Here is a 23684-nt window from a genome sequence, read left to right as displayed (position 1 = left end):
AACATGAAAACACGTATTTTCCTTCTCTGTCTCCTTCCAAGAAATTGTAAAGTGTTTACAATAGAGCAGGGGGAAGGTGCAGACTCTGCCCCCACCCAGAGCTAATCATGAGTAGCCCCAACTCTTACAGGTTTGAATTAATGAATCAGGGAACAACAGCGACACAGACAGAGTGACAGAGATGCTGAACTATCACCAACCCTGAAGCAAGGTCCACTAGAAAAGAATATTCACTTTTAAAAATACCTTCCCAAATTTCCATTTTCAAATTTTAATGTAATATTTAACTTCAAAACCTACGCAATTTAGACTTGCTGGCATCTCTTGATTGTTTTGATTCTGGTGGGCAATAAACAGGTAACCTCAGCAACTGCTAGTGGTCAAATACTATATACCACTGCATGTCATCTTTCAGATCCTGTCAGGTAATGAATACTAATAAATTTATATGCCGACTGTCAATTGCTATTGAAAACTAAATACAATTCTAAGCCAGCTATTGAAAATAATCAGATACTGAATAATGATAGGCTTCGTATTTCACAGAGCACTGATAAGTTCCAACAACAATCCTTCAGGGTTCAAGCTGCAATTTTAAACACACTTACCTGCAAGTAAGTCCTATTAAACTGAACTGAGAAGATGTGTATAGAATTGCTTTTGGAATGAGACAGAACTGGAGATTTATGGTAGTATTATAAATATATGTAATATTTGTTTTCTTTGTAAATATTCAAGCAGAGACAAGTGGAAGCAGGCAGATGTGAAACTCCTATTTACAAATACTCAGCAAATAATCAGAGACCATGCAATTAATATTCAGTATTAAAAAACTTGCTGCTCATATATGCCTAAAGATTGATGCGACTTTCTTGTGCTCAAAATAACCTTATGACAAACTGTGACCGTTTGAAAATGAAAACTTTTAAAATTTAGACTGTTGCAAAACACCATTTTTTTAAAGCCAGTATTTTAAAGAAAAAATGGAATAATAATAATAATAATAATAATAATAATAATAATAATAATAATAATAATAATTTTAAAACTATAGGATCCCAGGTTGCTTGTCTCTGGCATTGGCTAATAGTGCTGCTTTTTAATTTCATTTTTCATTCATGGGAGCCAAGATACACAGCTCATTTTTCTTTTCTGCCCTGGCAATAGTACAGCGACAAGATTAAATACTTCTCAAAATAAATTAATATGCTGTCTGCTTGTTGATCCATTGATTTTTAAGTAAGCCTGGCTGGCTCGGTAAGACTGATGTTTAAGTCAAAATTTTCAGAATTAGTGAAACATCACTCCATTTGGGTAGCAACAGATGCACTGATTAGACAAGAAGCTCTGTTCAATAACTGTCAGAACCATGTGCAACTGTAGTAATCTAGTTATAGACAGGAAAGTAATGGAGCTAAGGGATCGTACTGCTTGAGGTCAGAGAATTACATTGTTAATCCATTTAAGTCATAATTTCCAGAAGGCAGAATTAGCCTCAAATCCCCATCACTCAGCACAGATTCTAAAGTTTCTGAGTCCCACTTATGACTAATCATCACAAGTAAAGTCCATATAGTAAGGTAAAGGGACCCCTGACCATTAGGTGCAGTCGTGGCCACTCTGGGGTTGCGTCGCTCATCTCGCTTTATTGGCCGAGGGAGCCGGTCCATATAGCTTGATATTATTTACACTGGTTGACAGCGGATCTCCAGGATCTCAGACAGAGTTCTCTCCCAGCCGTACCTGGAGACGCCAGGGATCGAACCTGCAATGTTCTGCTTGGAAGACAGATGCTCTAACCCTGATCCATGGCCCTTTCCTAATGATAAATGTGGGTGGAATACTGGTAGTTCTGATATTCTGCAACATTGTTTTCTGTTATGTTATAACCACTACACTCACTGCTTAAGGGTTTGTCTTTATCCAGTTGTGGTGATGGTGGGAGTCACAGTGCTACTGCAGAAGGCGACAAAGTTTAGTGTCCAGATGAAGGGAAGTGATAGTCCCACTCTATTCTTCGGTGGTCAAACCACACCTGGAATACTGTGTCCAATTCTGGGCACCACAATTTAAGAAGGATGTTGACAAGCTGGCATGGGTGCAGAGGAGGGTAACCAAGATGATCAAGGGTCTGGAAACCAAGCCTGATGAGGAATGGTTGAAGGAGCTGTGTATGTTTAGCCTGGAAAAGAGGAGGCTGAGGGGAGATATGATAGCCATCTTCAAATATCTCAAGGGCTTTTATATGGAGGAGGCAGCATGTTTGTTGTCTCCTGCCCTGGAGGGTAGTCGAATCAATGGCTTCAAGTTACAAGAAAGGAGATTCTGACTAAACATATAGAAAAAACTTGCAGACAGTAAGAACTGTTCAGCCACTTTGGGAGGTTGTGGACTTCATTGGAGGTTTCTAAGTAGAGGTTGACTGTCCTGTATGATCTAGCAGAGATTCCTGCATTGCAGGGACTGAACTCGATGACCCTTGGGGTCCCTTCACTCTTCAATTCTATGATTTTGTGAAGACAAATTCCACATAAAATCACACCCTTCAAACTGGAACAAATTAGCATGAAAAGAAAAGAAAAAACTCATTTTTTTACACCATTTATTCAGACTGGAGAATTTGAGGTGGTCCACCTGCAAGACTAGGAGTGTATTAGCCAAGGTTAGCCTAAGATTTTTGCTGCCTGAGGCATAGGACATACTTTGAGCTTCCGTCCAGGCACTGACCACACTGCTTAGTTTCAGAAACGCTGCCATATACTTTGCACCTTCAGACCATGCCTCCGTGCCAATGAAGGCTGCTAAATAATGTTGCATTTTCTTGGTACTTCATCAAGGCGTTTGCCTTCTTCGCAGCAAGGTGGAGTGTAGGGGAGTTAATTGCACTAAGAAAAATGGAGATTTGTGTTTGTACAATCTATCTAAGCGCCATCTCACCCTTGACATTGCAGACTAATAGGATTTCAATAGTATAATGGCACCCAACCTCTTTTAAAAGATTGGATCTAAATTATGGGACAAAGGATTCAAGGACATCACTTTTGTCCTTGTGTGTATATATAATGGAACAAGCCTTTCAGGTACAGGACAATTGTTCTGTCTAGTTGCAGAGATTATCCCAAAACAATAGTTTAGGTTATCATAGAGAGAATTGTGCTGTGTGGCTTATTAAGGGTGAGGAATACAGAAAATGATTTTCTTTTTCAGCCAGTTGATGGAAAGACTTTGCACCAAGGTCCGATTGCTATACCACGTTTTCATATATGCAGGCACATAACCTTGTACGGGAATATGTAAAGTATTCTGATGATTTTATTATTAATCACCTTCTATACAATTGTCTCAGGCAAATGTACCATAAAAACTGCTAAACACAACCACACACAGCTGAAACATTAAAAACTAAACTTGCCCACGGCAAGGACCCATTTATCCCTCTGGAAAAGCCTGTTGGAAGAAAAATGTCTTCAATTGTTTCCATAAGAAGAGCCTGCTGGATCAGGCCAGTAGTCCATCGAGGCCAGCATCCTTTTCTCGCAGTGGCCAACCACATACCTGTAGGAAACCTACAAGCAGGACCTGAAGATAAGCACACTTTCCCCTGCTGCAGCTTCCAGCAACTGATATTCAGAAGCATCCCTGCCTCCTGCTGTGGAATCAGGGCGTAGGTTTCATGGCTAGTAGCCTTCGAGAGCCCTCTGTCCTCCATGAATTTGACTAATCCTCTTCTAAAGCCATCCAAGTTGCTGGACATCGCTGCCTCGTGTGGGAGCTAGTTCTATAGTTTAACTAAGCTCTGTGTGAAGAACAGGGCCGTCTTTACCTGGGGGTGCAAGGTGTTAGGATATTGATGTTCCGTTCCACCTTAACAGACGTGTGGAATTGCTGTATGTCACATGTCTGTTTACACTCCAGCACAGCTTGCTGGGAACTTCCGTTCGTGTGTATAGCTTTTGCTTATGCTGCTTGCTCTTGGACACGAAAGGGAGAAGACATGTTTTTTCCTTTGTCCTGTGTTAATATGCTTTATACAGTCTCTATCTGCCCTTCTGTTGCGTGTTAATTACTCTGCTGAGCATGAGAGCATTAGAGCATGCTTCAGCTTCTGAAGGCTTCTGAAGCTGCAGGTCGCTGTTTCATGCTGAGCCAAGGACTGGAGATCGCCTGGCTACTGGCCGGTGGGCTGGAGCCAGCTGTGGGCTTGCCTAATGCCCCCAATTCCTTGGAAGCATGCTGAATTCTGTGGGGCACCAAATATATACCTACTGTATACCGGTCCCTCTTGATCGGTGGCAGTGAAAAGCAATGGAGCGAAAGTCCCCGCCCACCCCTTTGCCGCTGTGTTACTCTGTAGTGTCAAATATTCCTGCAGTTATTTCTGCTGCGCCGTTGTTACAGGTGAATGATTTTCCTCCCCACAAAAATCTCAACAACTTTGCGTTCACCCCCTCTAAAAAATTTGGGGGCAGCTAAACTAAATTTGCTAAAGACGGCCCTGGTGAAGAAGTACTCTCTTCCAGAAAGTGGAAACAGTAGGTGCCTCTTGCATCTTGACAGGAATGCTGTTCCACAGAACAGGAGCAGCCACGTTGAAAGCCCTGCTCTGACTTACGGACTTGGGTAGTCTTTCGTAATATGTCACACTGTGTGAGGCCAGAATTTGGCGGCTCCAAATGGATCTTTTCCATTATGGGTCTTCTCAATTTTGTGCCTCCTCAGCTCAGTACCCTGTGCAGCAGAACCGACTTCACTGCCCTAAATCCAGCTCTGCATAGACCTGTATATATCTCCTCTCTCTGACCTGAATAATGTGCTGGAAAATTGATCCCTGCATGGATCAGGAACTGCCAGGGAAGGAGTGCAACTTCTAGTGCGGAGGGAAACCTTCCTTCCTTCCTATGTCATCCTGTTCTGCAAAAATATATGATTGTTAGAATAATTTTGAAAGATTTCTAGGCTTGGAAGTCTTTGATGTGAGCCATAGATGATTTGGTTTAGCATACCGAAGGTACTTTCGGTCTTTATGGTGAGAAGCAAAGGCCTCACTCATTCTATGATGTGATCTGTGCATGAGAAATTGGGCCGTGCTGCTATTAAGAAAGGTTAACAGGTTTGATAGTAAAGCTACTGATGGATGAGAACAGTCAAATCTCAGAGGTTCATTTTATGGTGCCACTAAAACTTTAAAATGACCCAGCTCCTCTTTCTGAACCCTCCAATAAATGCAACAAAAAGTTTATATTTCATCGTTGTAGAAAGATTTGTTTCTCTCCCCGCCCCCCACAAGGAACAGTCATCATTGTCAATAAATAATTTCTGAAGCTCTGGTTACCTTTAATAATAGTACTATTGTGCTTAGATCTGCCTGCTAACTGATCTATTTTTACAGGGTTGCTTAGTGATGCAATAGAAACTGCTACCGTGTGAAAGAAGGGCTGCCCTTATGGAGAGCAAAAGTGGCTGATGTATAATGACCGATCCCATTATATCATTAGCTGACTTATTCCAAGCAATTATAGCTTTTCACATTTACAGATGGTGCTAGTTATCAATTGCAATACGTCGCTCATAAATCCGCCCCCTCCACATCTTATATTGATAGACATCCTTCATCCATTTTATCCAGTTCTATTTGTGATTTAGTGGCAGACTATTTCTATAGCTCCAAGGGAGGGGCAGACTATTTCTATAGCTCCAAGCATCTGCCCTGGAGCAAGTTATCCTGTACCCCAAACCTTCGGAACAGGCGCCTGCCCAATTTTAAAAAACAAAGTCTAAGAAAAGATATTCCACAACCACCTTAGCTAGTTTATTGTTCAAACGCTAAACAGCTGCAATAAGGAACTTTACCTAATGCTCAGCCTGTATCTCTATGAGGGTTAAAGCCATTGTTCTTGGGCTGATCCTTTGGAGACTGAGAGATCAACTGCCATCCTTCTCTGCTTACTTGCTGACTCTTGAGTTCACCTTTGTTATTTGGCTGGCTTGGCCAGTTAGTAGCCACTCTGCACCTTTAGGCAGTCCTGTTCAGCTTGGCTTCATCCATGCTCAAGGCCAACCCAACCACATGAGAATCCCAAGTATATATTATAAGATGCACAATTTAACTACTATGTGACCTGGCAATTGCTATGTCCCAGAGGATGCTGGGGGCACAATGCCCATATGACCACCAGCTGCACACTTGACCCAAGAGCTGCGCCACCACTTCATCTGTGACATTGCAAGGATTCCGAGGAAGCAGCCATGGGACCATGGGGTCAGCAACATGCCTTGGGTCTGCCTTATGGGTGCTTATTAAATGATTAATAAAGAAAATAGGAAAGCCTACACAGATGTGTAACCTTTAATACGTAAATTTGCAATTTTATCTACATTATGACGAATTTTATGACCACTTGTTTTTAAAAACTGTATTTTATAATGAATATTTTTGTAGTGTTGTTTTAAATGCATTTGTTGTTCTCTGTGTTTTTAGTTATCTTATACGGAAATTGCCTTTAGAAAGGCAATTCATAAATCAAGGCCCACAATAAAGATACTGCTTTATGTAAACCACTTTGAGGTTTAAAAAAATATATATATTATTAAATGGCATATAAATCTTGTTAAACAAACAAACAAACAAACAAACAAAACTCTCCCTCCTTGGAGGTTTTTGAGCAGAAGCTGGACGGCCATCTGTAATGATTGCTTTAGCTGAGATTCCTGCATTGCAGCAAGGGTTTGGACCAGTTCAGGTCCCTTCCAACTCTATACGTCTATGATTCCATGAAAATTATCAGACAGAGAGTCTTAGGCATCTGAGCCTCATTTACATTCTCACTGCTGGATCAGCCAAGTGCCCTCAGCCTGGACTAAGAAAGAGGAATATGTGTCCTTCCATATGTTGCTGAGCTCCAGCCCCTATCAGTAGAGCTGATGCTCCAGAGATACAGATTATTACTGGTTTCCCTTGCACCAGCTAGCATTCCTATCAACAAGAGCACTGTGTTGGCTATGCCTGCTCTAGGGATATTCCACCCCTGGCTACTGGTGACTCATTAGCTCACCCATCACCTGCCTCTAAATTTTTCATATGTCCTGTAGATGTTTTCTACCTCTTTGCTGGCTGGGGAGATGAGCATTGTGGTCCAAGACCTCCAAAGGCTGCCAAGTTGATAAAGGCTGGAAATATCCGGGATAGAACCCGGGACCTTATGCAGGCAAACCATGTGCTCATCTTACCTGCAATTTAGCCACAGGCCTTTCCCTTTAAAAGGGAGGCTGATTCCAAGGCACAGGCTCTCGATAGCGGAACTACCAGCCGATAAGCAGGAACACAGGACGAAGCTGTCAATCTTTTCCTCTTCAGCAAGTCATTCTTTTGCCACCTCTGTCAACATCCCTGCCGCACGGGACCTCCCAGCAACACACAGTGACTGCGTTACATGAATGCAACTCTTTAATGCTTAAAAACCCCTCCAGTTTCTATTGCCACATATACCAGCCTGGTACGCTGATTAAAGATGATCACTATCCTGGATTTTTTTGACAGTTGTGTAAGGAAATGCTGATTAACTATGCAGTCAACCTTGCACAAAGGAATTACAGAGCAGGCAAGGGAGAGAAATTGGAACAATCTGAAAGCAAAAATAACAGTTTCCATCCTTCAAGCAGCAACATTTGAAGTAGCAATGATGGTGGATGTCTAGAGTACGGCAAACAAAAATAGAGGCGTGAATAAGGAGTAGAGCAGGGCTTCCAAAGTAAGTTCTCACTTAGAGCTTAGAGGCCTTTCTTCTCCCTGAACAAAAATAGGAGGCACAGCTTACTTTTAAATCCTAGAAAGATGCCTTTTTAGAGTGTGAAAAAATAAGAACTACCTCTTTTTGCCTGTTTCACACTTTCACAGGTGACAGGATTTCAGAAATGGTTTGTTGAATACCTGAGCCATTTGTAGTCAAGGGTTCTCCTTAATCACCTACCATTGGCCAATGCCTTTGCGGGTCCTGGACATACCCTTTAGGCCTGGCAATCTCACAGGGGTGAACGCTGGCTGGTGGGGCCATGGAGGGTGTGTCAGGCTCACCCCCCCCCCCCCAGGATGTATGCAGCAGAGAGGGAGGATTCTTCCTAAACCTGTCTTTAGCATCCAGCTGTAAACCTGTGCAGGATATGGGAGGGACAGAATCCACTACCATTTATTACAATTCACCTGCCCAAACCAAGTTAACTGGCTCATCTGGTTAATTTGGCCGAGTGCAGATAATTTGTTGCGTTTAATAAACATAACCTGTTTCCCCATAAGTTTGTCTCTAGTCTTCTTTCAGGTGTGATGGCAATCAAAGATAAAAAGTGTTCCAGCTAAAGGGATTGAATACAGTACTGAAACTCACAGAAATGCTGCAAAACAAAATGGGGGAAAAAATGATACAAAATGAGAGGAAAGAGAAATGAGGATTGGAAATGCACTATAATAAGAGAACAAATAACTCCAGAGTGATAAGAAGAGACCAAAAATAGGATGGGAGCAGATGAATAAAAAGCAGAAGATGATGGAGGAGAGAAAACGGGTATTGACAACCACAATGTAAACTTTTCTGCAAATGGGCAGGGGGGTAAGTACTCCACAAAGCTACAAATGATAGAGGAAGATGTTCTGCTGCAGAAAATGCACACAGAGGAAAACTGAATTGCAGAGATAACGAGCAATCACGTGAAAGCCAAAGCATATAAGGCAGGGGGAGAGAACATCCCTAAAGAATCGGTCCTTGAGATGAGCACAGAGCTAAGCTAGAAGGGGTGCGGGGAGAGAGGGGGCTTCCGCTAAACAAAGCAATTCGAGGCAGATGTCGAAAACAATGCAGACGAAACAATGCTCACAATGAAACATAGCTTTAAAATAAAGAAGGCTTCTTATTTGCTGACAGTGGGGCAGAGAAGCAAAGCCGAAGGAAATGAGTCACAAAAGAGATGGGGAGATGTGGTAAGAAACCAAGAGAAAATATTCCTGATGAGGCAGAGCTGGGGAAGAAACTGGAACAAATGTTAAATGATAGTCAAAGGTTTTCCAGTCTATCTGCGTAGAGAAGCTATGAGGGCATCTGTGTGCCACTGGCAACAAAACAAGGTGTGTGTGTGTAAATAAGGAAGCCAACTTGCCTAGTCCAATTTTCAAACCTTCTGCTTTCGGGGGACACTTTCTGCACTGCCAGTGAGCCCCTTCCAACATCTGCCACAAAATTTGTGGCCTGTTGCCAGGGGTGAGGTTCTGGAGGACGTATTTCTTCAGCGCACACTCAGTTTGCTCAGGGCGCCAGACTTGCTCTGTATGAATTATAAATCTACCCTGCAGCACAGCCAACGGTCCTCTGCACCTGTGTAATTGCAGCAGTTCAGTAATAAACAGGTGGCCTCTCTTTCACAGGAGCATATCTGTTTCTACTGTCTTCTCACTGAGAAGACAGGCTCTGATAAGCTTCCCCCTGCCAGGCACCCCCTGGGTGTCACCTGAACACAGTTTGACAACCACAGGCCTGTTATTCCAGGTTTTCTCACCTCTCTACCCCTCTTCAGCAGGGTGACTGACTAGCAGGGCATCTTAAGACATTTTGCTGCTGGGGGCTGAGTAGCAAATGGTGCCAACCTCCATGGTGCCTTGTGTCTAAGGCCAGCCACCTTTATTTGGGCACCTGAAGCAGAAACTGCATAGCCACCTCTCCTCCCAATCAGCAGAAATATGCACCAACTTAACCTTGCAAACTGTGATACCCCAAATCAGATGCCTGGGGTGGTGGCTTCTCTCTGCCTTGTGATAGGACCAGGGGTAGTAGGGCAGGAAAGGGAACTTCTGTGGGTGTTGCCTTTTTTGACCTCTGCTGTAAGTAGCTTCTTTGCAACTGTTCCTCCAAGGAGCTTGAGGTGGCATAGATGGCTCTCCCTTTGCATTTTATCATTGCAACTACCCTGTGAGCTACGTTAGGGTGACATGGAGTGAGTGGTCCGAGGGTACCTAGTGAGCTTGATGGCTGAGCAGTGGTTTGAACCTAGATCTCCCCATTCCTAGAGTCTGGTATCCCATCCAGTATATCACACTGGCTCTCGTGCTTTACAGTAACAGGGCCCCAGTCCTCCTGTTGGGATTGGCTAGATATTTTTAACTGTCTTCTTCAGCTTAACAACTCAGTGTGCTTCTCTTTATCAAAAAGGGTGTGGGTTTTGCTAATTGATCAAAACCAACATGAGGAATGGTTGCATTTTTTGATCCTGTGGACGGGACCCGCCTTGTGGCAGGATTTGGGCCAGGAGGTTCTGTCACTCCTTCCTAACTTTCATTCTGAAATTGTTGTGTCCAGTAAATTGATGGTACTGCATCCCCTAATTCAAAGCCAGGCATTTTGGCATGTGATTGTAGTGTGTAGCTTAGATGGCTTTCTCAGTACAAAGCTATTAGCTTTCTATACGTAATACAACAACAACAACCTATCTCTATTAGGTGCTAAATGGAGTTTCTATACTTGGAAGCAGGGATGCGGGTGGCGCTGTGGGTTAAACCACAGAGCCTAGGACTTGCCGATCAGAAGGTCAGCGGTTCGAATCCCCGCGACAGGGTGAGCTCTTGTTACTCAATTCCTGCTCCTGCCAACCTAGCAGTTTAAAAGCACATCAAAGTGCAAGTAGATAAATAGGTACCACTCTGGCGGGAAGGTAAACGGTAGTCCGTACGCTGCTCTGGCTCGCCAGAAGCGGCTTAGTCATGCTGCCACATGACCCGGAAGCTGTATGCCGGCTCCCTCGGCCAATAAAGCGAGATGAGCTCCGCAATCCCAGAGTTGGCCACGACTGAATCCAATGGTCAGGGGTCCCCTTTACCTTATACTTCAAAGCAGTCTATATTTATTTCCTTAAGGTTTCCTGGAACCACTAGACTCAACTGCCAATTGGCTGCTCTTTCCTGGATTCAATCACCATGTGCCCATAACTTCCACCGATCCCCAAAATGTGATGGATGCATGATGGAATAGCACCCGTGCAATACTCAACTCACTCAATGTGGCCTCCTGCAATAGGCTATGCACCTGTCAGGTGGCAGTAAGTAACTCCCATGGCCAGTTGCCAGGAATGTACAAGACAAGGAAAAGTTCTTACCATCTGTTTTTTATTCAATATTTCCCATTATTTCCCAGCTTTCCCCCTCATCTGTCTCTGAGCAGTGACCTCCCTCAAACCCCTGTCTTCTTCTTCTTCTTCTCTGGAAGGGTCAGGCTGGGGAGGCGGTCTCCACCATTCCTCCTCTGCCCAGTCCCTGACACCACCTATGTGTACCTAGTGGTAGGACTGGCTCTGAAGGCATTTATTGGTTTCTCATGTCAACCTTTTTAAATATGTCCCTCTATTCTAATGGTTCAACAATGTGCTTTCTAAAGCAGGTCAGCCTTCTTGTCTCATCTCCAAACCACAAAACTCTGGCTATAGTTTTTATGCATTAATGGATCAGTCAGCATTACGCATCTAGAAATGACACACCTTGGGTTTGAACATTCCCAAACAGGAGATCTCGTCGTCAATTACCAAACCGCAGTGTTTAAAAATAAAACCCTCCCAGGCTTCATTTAAGATCTTCTAGACAGACACAATCAGCAGACGATACCATCTGATGGATCTGTTGCCAGCATGTATATTTGGGAGACTGCAGGGGGCAGGGAGAATGCTTCTCTAAAAGACACAAATTGCCTTGACATATAAGCCTAGTGTGCACAAAATGGTAAGCCAAACTGTGGTTTACAAAGACTGTGCTAATGTGTGGACTCCCAGAGAGAAACTTGCAGCCCTTTTGCCAGCATGTATGCTTGAGATACTGCAGGGAGGGGGGGAATTGAGTGTTTGAATGTTCTCCTGTACATCTACCTCTTTACAATGACACACACAAAATGTAAACTACCCTGATAGGTAGACCTGGTAAGTACAACAGGGTTCAGCCAAACCATGGTTTGCTGGGACAGCACAAAGCCGTGGGCTCCCAAAGAGATGCTTGCAGCTGCTTTGCTCCCCATGAGCCCCTTTTGCTCCTGTGCCACACTGAGTTGAGCTAAAGTTTGGCTTTGCACATCATCCATACATAGGCTCATGACTCAGCACCCTGCTCACTAATCACAAGGTCAAACCTTGGCTACAGCTTGCGGTTGGTGAGGACAGATCAAAACCACAAGCCCCAGTTTGGGAGACGTGTTGCATGTGACACAGGAGAGGCTAAGGATCAGGGAGTAGCAAAGCAGCTGCATGCTTCTTTCTGGGATCCTGCACGTATGCACAGACCAAGCAAACCATAGTTTACTGTGTCATGCAAACCGGGCTATTATTTTGGTAAGAACAAATTGCTGTGCCATGTGTGCCTTAAGACTAAAACTGTATACTCACCATACATTTAATAGAATCATAGAGTTGGAAGGAACTCCCCCCCCCCCCAAAAAAAGAATGTGGGAATTGTAGTTTGTAGCTCTGTAAAAGGCAAACTACACTTCACAGTACTATTTGTTAAGGTGTACTATATGTGTGCTTCACATACGTTTATATGATTGATGTATATGCATCCTAGATGTCCTGGGGGCATCTAGTATCAGTCTATCTTTGTTGAAGTATCTTGCTGGTTTAGGTCTGCATCAATGACTATTCACTGGGCATGAGCAAATATTTACCATGCCAACACCAGCTGACAGATGACCACAGAGCAGTCCATCGTATGTGCCTTTATCAGGCCTGACAAGGCACAAAAGCATTCACTGCTAGTGAGAAGAGTGGATTATTATTATTTTAGTGACCCAAGCAGAGGGGCAGGGGGGAGGGAGGAGCTGATCAAATGCACAGTGCAGTGCCCAGGCAAGATAACTATCCAAAAAGTGCCATTTCCTCTGTTTGTTGTCTGCCCGTTATTTGTATTGCTTTTCCTCCTAGTGCTTTTATCTTCATAATACAATCTGCCCTGGGCAAAAATAAATCTCTTAGTGGAGAACAAAGGACCAGAGGAACACACGTTAAAAGCTCTATAGTCACACCGTTGACAATTATTTTTATCAATATTTTAAGAAGGGACTTTTTGCTTCTAAGTGCAGAGCGTTCATTTTCTCTTTCTTCTCTTAAAAACAAAAGATTATTTCATTTCTGCTCTGCTCTTTCCAAAATCCAATTGTGAGTCTTAAATAACTTTGCACAAGTGAAAAGCTGTTTCTGTGCCTTGCGAGAAATATCTCACAAAGCTACAGATCTTCTAGGGGTGCGTAGTTCCATCAGCCCCCTGCTATTTCCTGCAGCGGAGAATGAAATGGTCAAGCAGAGATCCTAAGAAGAGGGAAAGGGTTGGGGGGGAGTTGGGCAATTGTCTTAAATGCAGAAGGTCCCAGGATCAATCCCCCAAGCAGGGTTGCCTCAAACCCTGTGCAGCTGCTGCCAGTCAGTGTAGACAATGCTCAGATACATAGACCACTGGGCCTGACTTGGTATGAGGCAGCTTCCTGTGCCCTCTGCATCCATCCCTGTGGGTCTGTTTGAAAGGCAGCTGTCAGAGAGGCAGCTACAGCAGGGTTTACAGGTAGCATTTCAGGTACCAGATCCTGACAGGTAGCATTTTAGGGAATGCAAGGCATTCGACAAGGTGCCCCATGATATTCTTGTAAAGAAGCTGGTCTTGACTATGCTACCACTCAGTGGATTTGTAACTGGCTGACTGACCAAACCTAAAGGGTGCTCATCAATGGTTCCTCTTCATCCTGGAGAAGAGTGACTAGTGGGGTGCCACAGGGTTCTGTCTTGGGCCTGGTCTTATTCAACATCTTTATCAACGACTTGGATGATGGACTCAAGGGTATCCTGATCAAATTTGCAGATGACACCAAACTGGGGGGGGGGGGGTGGCTAACACCCCAGAGGACAGGATCACACTTCAAAACGACCTTGACAGATTAGAGAACTGGGCCAAAACAAACAAGATGAACTTTAACAGGGAGAAATGTAAAGTATTGCACTTGGGCAAAAAAAATGAGAGGCACAAATACAAGATGGGGGACACCTGGCTTGAGAGCAGTACATGTGAAAAGGATCTAGGAGTCTTGGTTGACCACAAACTTGACATGAGCCAACAGTGTGACGCGGCAGCTAAAAAAGCCAATGCAATTCTGGGCTGCATCAATAGGAGTATAGCATCTAGATCAAGGGAAGTAATAGTGCCACTGTATTCTGCTCTGGTCAGACCTCACCTGGAGTACTGTGTGCAGTTCTGGGCACCACAGTTCAAGAAGGACACTGACAAACTGGAACGTGTCCAGAGGAGGGCAACCAAAATGGTCAAAGACCTGGAAACGATGCCTTATGAGGAACGGCTAAGGGAGCTGGGCATGTTTAGCCTGGAGAAGAGGAAGTTAAGGGGTGATATGATAGCCATGTTCAAATATATAAAAGGATGTCATATGGAGGAGGGAGAAAGGTTGTTTTCTGCTGCTCCAGAGAAGCGGACACGGAGCAATGGATCCAAACTACAAGAAAGAAGATTCCACCTAAACATTAGGAAGAACTTCCTGACAGTAAGAGCTGTTCGACAGTGGAATTTGCTGCCAAGGAGTGTGGTGGAGTCTCCTTCTTTGGAGGTCTTTAAGCAGAGGCTTGACAACCATATGTCAGGAGTGCTCTGATGGTGTTTCCTGCTTGGCAGGGGGTTGGACTCGATGGCCCTTGTGGTCTATTCCAACTCTATGATTCTATGATTCTATGTTTAGGGAAGCTTTTAATATTTGATGAATTGTTGTATTTTAGTATTTTACTGGAAGCAGCCCAGAGTGGCTGGGAAAACCTAGCCAGATGGGCGGGGTAAAAATAATTCATTATTATTATTATTATTATTATTATTATTATTATTATTATTATTTCCTGCTTACCAATATGCCTGAAGGAGCGTCTCCACCCCCATCATTCTGCCCGGACGCTGAGGTCCAGTGCTGAGGGCCTTCTGGCAGTTCCCTCACTCCGAGAAGCAAAGCTACAGGGAACCAGGCAGAGGGCCTTCTCGGTAGTGGCGCCCTCCCTGTGGAACGCCCTCCCATCAGATTTCAAAGAGATAAACAACTACCTGACATTTAGAAGACATCTGAAGGCAGCCCTGTTCAGGGAAGCTTTTATTGTGTGACATTTTGATGTATTTTTAATCCTTGTTGGAAGCCATCCAGAGTGGCTGGGGAAACCAGCCAGATGGGCGGGGTACAAATAAATTAGTAGTAGTATTACTGTCAAAGTGATGGGCTCTACATGATGGGGAACTCCCTAGCCAATCACAGTGGGGTTTCCTGTCAGTCAAGGAACAATCAAGAGTGCACTTTAACCTCCCAGTTGTGCCTTCACCATCTTTACTTGCTCGACACCTGGTGTCAGGTGTGGAGAAGGTGAGCGTGGTTTGGGGAAAAACTGCCATTGGACCAAATTAAAATCCCTGCTGGGATTAATTTGGTCTTAATCTCACTTTGCTTGTGGATCTCAGCTAGGATGGGGAAAAGTCAGTGATCCCCACCCTGGCTTGGTGGAACAGGTGATTCCTGTATAAGGTGATCCTTTTGCCTAAATGTGCGGTGAGCTCCTCAGGTGCTTGTTGAACTTGATCTAATACTGAACAGTTTACCGAGCTGATCAGATGCTGTGAGGGTGCAAATCAGTTTGAGGGAGCCCTTACTCAAAATGGCCTTGAGTGCACTTGCAGAAAGATGGTAGATAAATTTGTGTTAAAATAAACTGATGTTTGAATCCATGGTAGTAAAAAGGTACCCCTGCCCGTACGGGCCAGTCGTGTCCGACTTTAGAGTTGTGCGCCCATCTCACTTAAGAGGCCGGGGGCCAGCGCTGTCCGGAGACACTTCTGGGTCACGTGGCCAGCGTGACAAAGCTGCTCTGGCGAGCCGGCACCAGCGCAGCACACGGAAACGCCGTTTACCTTCCCGCTATAAAGCGGTACCTATTTATCTACTTGCACTTAGGGGTGCTTTCGAACTGCTAGGTGGGCAGGAGCTGGGACCGAAAGACGGGAGCTCACCCCGCCGCGGGGATTCGAACTGCCGACCATGCGATCGGCAAGCCCTTGGCTCTGTGGTTTAACCCACAGTGCCACCCGCGTCCCTTGAATCCATGGTAGCAGAATTCATTTCATTAGCAATCAAGGGGCTAAAGGAACAAAAGCAATAATAAGTAATGAAGTTGTTTCCATTTACATTGGAATAATTGAGAAAAGAGCCTGGAACTTTGCCATTAAAGTCTGTGACAGAAAGCCAATGACAAGCTCGGATTCTAGTAAATGACAATATAAAGCTTAACTTTTATCCCTTGACTTCACTTGGCCTCTGAACAGCACATATTTATGTGAGGTGTGCGGGTGCAAAAATGCCATTTCACAATACAAATTGAAATAATAATTTAGACTTCAATTTAAAAAGAGAGAGGGAAGCACTATTAGACATGGGATTTATTGGCAGTACATAACCATCTCAGCATATCTGATGAAGCCTTGTCTTTTGAAGTCAGGTGTAATGGGATTTTCTGAGGGAAATGGAGCATCAATAATTATTTCAGCATGTATTGTGCGACACTTTATCATGGCATTCAAATAAAAGTCACCATGCTCTGAAAGCTATGATGGCGGCACTAAAGGCACGCAGCCTTCTGCTGAAAGAACATGGAAGGGAGAGATTGTCAAGACCCCAGATTAGATTTTAAGAACGCTGTTTAAAATTTAGTAGAATTTAAGGCCTACTTCCCTCTACCTAGACATGGCCATGTGAATTCCCTTGTAAAAAGAAAAATGCAGATTAATCAGCTACATTCAATCAGGCTGTTATCAAATGGTTACAAAGGACAAATAATGTTCATGTATCTGGAACCATAGGTTCCTGATACATGAACATTAATCTTGGGTTCCATGATCACTGCAGATGGTGACAGCAGTCACGAAATTAAAAGACGCCTGCTTCTTGGGAGAAAAGCAATGACAAACCTAGACAGCATCTTAAAAAGCAGAGGCATCACCTGGCCGACAAAGGTCCGTATAGTTAAAGCTATTGTTTTCCCAGTAGTGATGTATGGAAGTGAGAGCTGGACCATAAAGAAGGCTTATCGCCGAAGAATTGATGCTTTTGAATTATGGTGCTGGAGGAGACTCTTGAGAGTCCCATGGACTGCAAGAAGATCAAACCTATCCATTCTTAAGGAAATCAGCCCTGAGTGCTCACTGGAAGGACAGATCGTGAAGCTGAGGCTCCACTACTTTGGCCACCTCATGAGAAGAGAAGACTCCCTGGAAAAGACCCTGATGTTGGGAAAGATGGAGGGCACAAGGAGAAGGGGACGACAGAGGACGAGATGGCTGGACAGTGTTCTCGAAGCTTCCAGCATGAGTTTGACCAAACTGCGGAGGCAGTGGAAGACAGGAGTGCTTGATGTGCTCTGGTCCATGGGGTCACGAAGAGTTGGACACGACTAAATGACTAAAAAACAAAATCAAGAACAAGCACCTAAAGATTTCTGAGTTTGGGTCATTTTGGTGCTATATGATAGATAGCTCAGTCAGTAGATCACGAGACACTTAATCTCAGGGTCATGCGTTTGAGCTCCACATTGGGCAAAAGATTTCTGCATTGCCAGGAGTTGGACTTGGCCCTTGTAGCCCCTTCCAACTCTACAATTATATATGATTCACTGCATCCGTAGCATGGATATGGGGGACCCACCCACCATGTTCATATTTGTTCTACAGCTACAGAAAGGTTGCACAACCTTCAAAGAACTAAATTAAATTTTTAAAAGCTACATTCAGATTTAAAGCTCCATGAAGCAAAATTTCTGTAGGGAAAGGGATAGCCTAGCCAGTATTTTCTAAAGGGTATCAGCCCCCTTAAGAACGCGCCATTTTGAAAGGGAGGGTGTAAAATGCTAAAATAAATACATAAATAAATAGCCTGTTCATCGGGGTAGGGAAAGTAATGTTTACCTTAAAATAGGAACTTGAGCATGTTTGACTGCAGCGCCTTGCATCTGGCAAAACAGCACCTTCCTGGTTGTCAAACAGTCGTTTTCATTGAAGCTTGTCTGAGTCAGCAGCATAACTCCTCCTCCTGTTTATCTGCACGATCATTTTGGAGGTTAAAATGACCTCCTACTGATTGATAGCCTCCACAGTGGCAGTCACTGTGGAGGCTATCAATCAGTAGGCGGCCATTTTGGCCTGCTGGCAGTCACTGTGGAGGTAGCTAAGCTGACTGCAATTTTCAAAAAGGGGAGGGGATTGGCTCTGACTGTACAAACAAAGCTCAGAGAAGTATGTGTGCATGTAGATTGATTATCATTACGTAGTTGGCTCCTCAAATGACCTTTTTTATTGCTGCATTCTAAGGCAAGGGACTTAAACCTGCTTAGCCTTTCTACGCTTACATAAAAATTCAGCCAGGATTTCTGCGTGACTTCATATTGTCGATTTGGAAGCAACAGAATAAATAAAAACTGACTCTTCTTGAAATAAAAATTGCCCAGTCCAAAAATATGGTTTAAAAGCTTTACTAACAGAACTTGCTTCAAAACAAACATAAAACAAATAATGGTAAATCCAGATAATTGCATAATATCATGTGCTGATCACAGCACAGGCGAAACATCTTAGAAATATGAAATACAGTGGTGCCCCGCAAGACGAAATTAATTCGTTCTGCAAGTTTTGTCGTCTAGCGAATTTTTCGTCTTGCGAATTATTATTTAGACAAAGGAAACAAAGTCGCGAGACGTTTTCGTCTTGCGAAGCAAGCCCATAGGGAAATTCGTCTTGCGAGGCAACTCGAAAACGGAAAAACCTTTCGTCTAGCGAGTTTTTTGTCTTGCGAGGCATTCGTCTTGCGAGGTACCACTGTAACTTCATCCAGAGCTGAAATCAAAGCCCTGCTTCTCCAGCACAGATTCCATTAGCTTGAGGCTGTGTTCTCCTGGAGAATCATTTGCGCATCCTTGCTTCTTTAGTGCTTCAGAACAAAAACCTAGCTGACACTCCCAAATTGGAGACTTGTAACTGAATACTTCATGTGATCTAAGTTAAACACACATCTAACAGAGATACAATCACACTAATCATGAACTTGTTAGGCACTCTGCTTTTCTAGTGTTTAGATTCAGTGCAAGTTTCCATACCATGCTTTCAGCAGTACACATTGTTGTTGTTGTTGTTGTTGTTGTTGTTTAGTCGTTTAGTCGTGTCCGACTCTTCGTGACCCCATGGACCAGAGCACGCCAGGCACCATAATTCAAAAGCACAATTCAAGAGCAGTACACATACGGAGTTATTTTCCATTGCAATGTACAATTATACTTAACACTGCAGTCTTTCATTGGTACCTTTTTTGCGCAAGTTATACACATTTCTCACACATCGCTGTTTTTTGCATGCCTTGGCTTGATTCTGCAGGTCTTGGAGAGGGCCCACAGCTTAGGGGCTGGGCATCTGTTTTGTCTGCCCAGGGGGGGTCCCAAGGTTTAATCCCAAATCTCTAGTTAGAAGGTCTCCGAGAGCAGGTATGGGAAAGCCTTCGCTCTGCTTGGGATCTTGGATAACTTCCCGAAGCCAGGGAACAGTAGAGAGCTGAATGGAACAATGATCTGATAGTATAAGGCAGCTTAATATGTTCGCATTCTGCAAGAGTATTGTGTCCTTTCCTTGCAAAGTACACGATCAATCAAGTTTACACAGTGTACAATAACTTGCCTGCACACCCCTGGCTGAAGATTTAACCATATATCCCCAGCCAGAGTGAGGATCTATTGTTAGGAAGCCATCTTTCATACCCAGGAGGCAAATGAATGAAAGGAGCTGTGCGCTTTTTATTACACCTGCAGAGCCTGGAAGTGCAGCCAGGAGACAACTGTCCAGAATGTTCACGATTGCCAGTTTAAGCAGCCTTGGAGGTGTAATACGCTTTTATGCTCACCCAACTAGAAAGGATGCATTTTCTGGCACGATGGAGAAGTTTCAATGTTATTACAAGCCCTGTGAGCAAAAAAAAAAAGTGTTAAGGTTATAGAGTTTCAAAATCTGAACTGATCGAGCGATACTCCAGGTATTCAGGGTTGAAATGCAAGCTGCGCCCACCTGTGATGGCAAAGATCAAGGTATGCTTAAGCAAGCATGTTGAGATCCATCTCCTTCTCCTTAAAGAAGCTGGCCATTGCAGAAGATACTTTAAATTAGCTGGAGATTCTGTACAAGCAAACAGCCCCCTCCCAAACTCACACACAACCCAACTCTTTTCTCTGAAAAAGTTTGTTCTGTTTGGTATTGATCAAAGTCTAAATACAAAAGCAACAAATAATCTCATGGCATGTTAGCCTAACGCATTTCTGGAGACATGGGCTTGAGTCCTCTTTATCTGATCCTTGAAGTCTTATATGCCAGCATGTATGAGATGATAGATAGATATAGACAGATGATAGATAGATAGATGATAGATAGATAGATGATAGATAGATAGATGATAGATAGATAGATGATAGATAGATAGATAGATAGATAGATAGATAGATAGATAGATGATAGATGATAGATGATAGATGATAGATAGATGATAGATAGATAGATAGATAGATAGATAGATAGATAGATAGACAGATGATAGATAGATTATAGATATATAGACCCTCCATATCTTCCTTGCTACAGACTTTCTGCAAAGAAAGCTTGCACCCCTTTATATAGAATTTGTGCAGATGATAGATTAGATAGATAGATAGATGATAGATAGATAGATAGATAGATAGATGATAGATAGATAGATAGATAGATAGATAGATAGATAGATGATAGATAGATAGATAGATAGAGAGAGAGAGAGAGAGAGAGAAATAGATAGAAAGATAGATATAGATAGATAGATGATAGATGATAGATGATAGATGATAGATGATAGATAGATAGATAGATAGATAGATGATAGATAGATGATAGATAGATTAGATAGATAGATAGATAGATAGATAGATAGATAGATATAGATAGATGATGATAGATAGATAGATAGATAGATAGATAGATAGATAGATGATAGATAGATAGATAGATAGATAGATGATAGATAGATAGATAGATAGATAGATAGATAGATAGATAGATGATAGATAGATAGATAGATAGATGATAGATAGATAGATGATGATAGATAGATGATAGATGATAGATGATAGATATAGATAGATAGATAGATAGATAGATAGATAGATGATAGATAGATAGATAGATAGATAGATAGATAGATAGATGATAGATAGATAGATGATAGATAGATAGATAGATAGATAGATGATAGATGATATAGATAGATGGCACATACATACATACATACATACAGTGGGTTTGTTGACAGTGCTCACCAGCACCTGTTCTTTTGCTGTCCATGTAAGCCATTTTGGGCAGGCACCAACAGCACTTTTCACAATATGAGCAAAGTACTGGCACCTCTCTTTTTTTTACCAAAAAGCAGCAACACACACATATCACACAGATAACAAACAATTCTCTAGGGAACTGGTGCTGTAGACACTGGTGAAAAGGTAAAGCCATTTTCACTAAACACTGACCTTTCCTAAGCTGGTCAGATCAGAAGCCAGGGTGGCTTTTGTAATTCTGGGACTGTCCCTGGAAAAGATAAAGTGCATTAAACACTTTATACTCTAAACTAAACTGAGTAGGAAAGGTTACAGGTAGGTAGCTGTGTTGGTCTGCCGTCGTCAAAACAAAATTTAAAAAAATCCTTCCAGTAGCACCTTAGAGACCAACTAAGTTTGTTATTGGTATGAGCTTTTGTGTGCATGCACACTTCTTCAGATACACTGAAACAGAAAGGAGTTTTCTTAACCTGGAACTCTGGAAAAGCAAGACCCTTCAAGTGTCTCTATTTTCCAGGTATTTACAGAAGCCGTCCTGGTTTCTGAATTGATGCTGGAATGTCCCATTTTCCCTTAGGACACCCCTGTTTTCATCAAAGAAATGTTGAGGTGTATGGGTGTTATGCAACCCCTGAGCCAAGGAGATACAACCTTTAGAAGACATCTGAAGGCAGCCCTGTATGGGGGAGGTTTTTTATTGTGTGATGTTTTATTATGTTTTTATATATGTTGGAAGCCACGCAGAGTGTCTGGGGCAAGCCAGGCAGATGTGTGGGTTATAGATAGTGAAATGATGATGATGAAATAGGACGTCCCTATTTTCACACAAAAAAATCGGTGGGGATGGAAAAGGCTGACCACTGGAAAGCAGGAAAACTGATGATCTGCTGGAAGACTCTGCTGGAGCTGTGCACACATTGCTGATCACACTGGTCCACGTGTGGTGTAGTGTCAACACCAGATGGAGGGCCCAAGTCTAACAGGTTATGGGCCAAATGACTTCTACAAATCATAACATGGTGGTCTTTAGAAATCAGTTCCTCTGCATTTTATCTAAATCCCTTTTTATTGATGAGAAAGTGGCCCAAGGATGATATAAAAATAAGACAGTGCTAATCTATTTAATAAGTAGATAAAAGAGGCCAATTATTATCTCCCCAAGAACCGTTCATTTCATCACTGTGGTGAGAGCAGCTGCTTTGATGTTCCTCTGGCTTGTACCTTAATTGCCAGGCTGTGAGAGAACCAATTTAGGTGGCTGAGCTCTTGTTTCCTAATGACCTTTGCAAAGATTCTTTACTCTGATTAATGTGTCCATCTTTCAAGATATTTCACTACTGTAAAAAAAAAAAAGGAAAGGAAAGGAAAGAGGGGGAAGGAAAGATTACTGTGAAGCATGATAGTGGATATAACTCAACAGTCACCCGCTGCAGGCAAATTGGATGGAAAGATAAGCACATTCTCAAGGACCGCAAGAGGATGTTAAAACCAAAAACGAAGATAAATGGAAGAAAACTGTGTAGCTGGGAGGTGAGTTGTCAGCACACATAGTGCCCCTTGCCTGTGAAATAACAGAAAAACAATGGGGGAAGTCCAGGGGCATAAAAGATGCCTTTGATAGGCTGGAAGGAATCTTAATGTGCCATGTTTCTCTTCCCCATGGAACTGGTGGGAAATCTCAGGCAGAGAGGCAGAAGGCAGCTCTACAGTCCTCTTCCCAATCCATCCCCTCTCCACGCTTTATGTGCTGCTTGAATGATTGTATTGAGCTGGAAATGTCCTTAAATTGTGAGATTGCCTCTTACATCCCCTGATGGCGGAATGTGTTGTCTGCGCATGTAGAAAACGCTTCTTGGTTGTTGCAAGACTGGAAAATAACTTGCTGCACAAAGGTAAGAGTCACACCTGTTTCTCTGCCAACTTATTGGGCTTTTTGCCTCCAACCACATCCACGCTTGACTTTGCCCCTCCCTCCCTATCATGTGACCCCAGGAAGGTTTTACCTTGAGGTAAAATGAGTTCCCTACTGACTCCCTGTTCTACACCAGTCATTTGCTCCTGGAAAGATGAGCTTGAGCCACGTTGCCAACTCCCTGAGAACAGAAATGGATGAAAAAGGAACTGAAGAGCTGGGGGCTGATGGGAGTTGTGGTTCAAAACCTCTGGATGGCCCCAGATTGCTGAAGGCTGTCCCACACTATCTGGGTGAAAAATGGCCAGGTGGCAGCAACCCTATGTGAAAGGGAAGTACCCCTTTGGCA

Source organism: Podarcis muralis, chromosome 12 (genome assembly GCF_964188315.1).
Source record: "Podarcis muralis chromosome 12, rPodMur119.hap1.1, whole genome shotgun sequence".
NCBI classification, from domain to species: Eukaryota; Metazoa; Chordata; class Lepidosauria; order Squamata; family Lacertidae; genus Podarcis; species Podarcis muralis.
Note: the sequence above shows the minus strand (reverse complement) of the source record.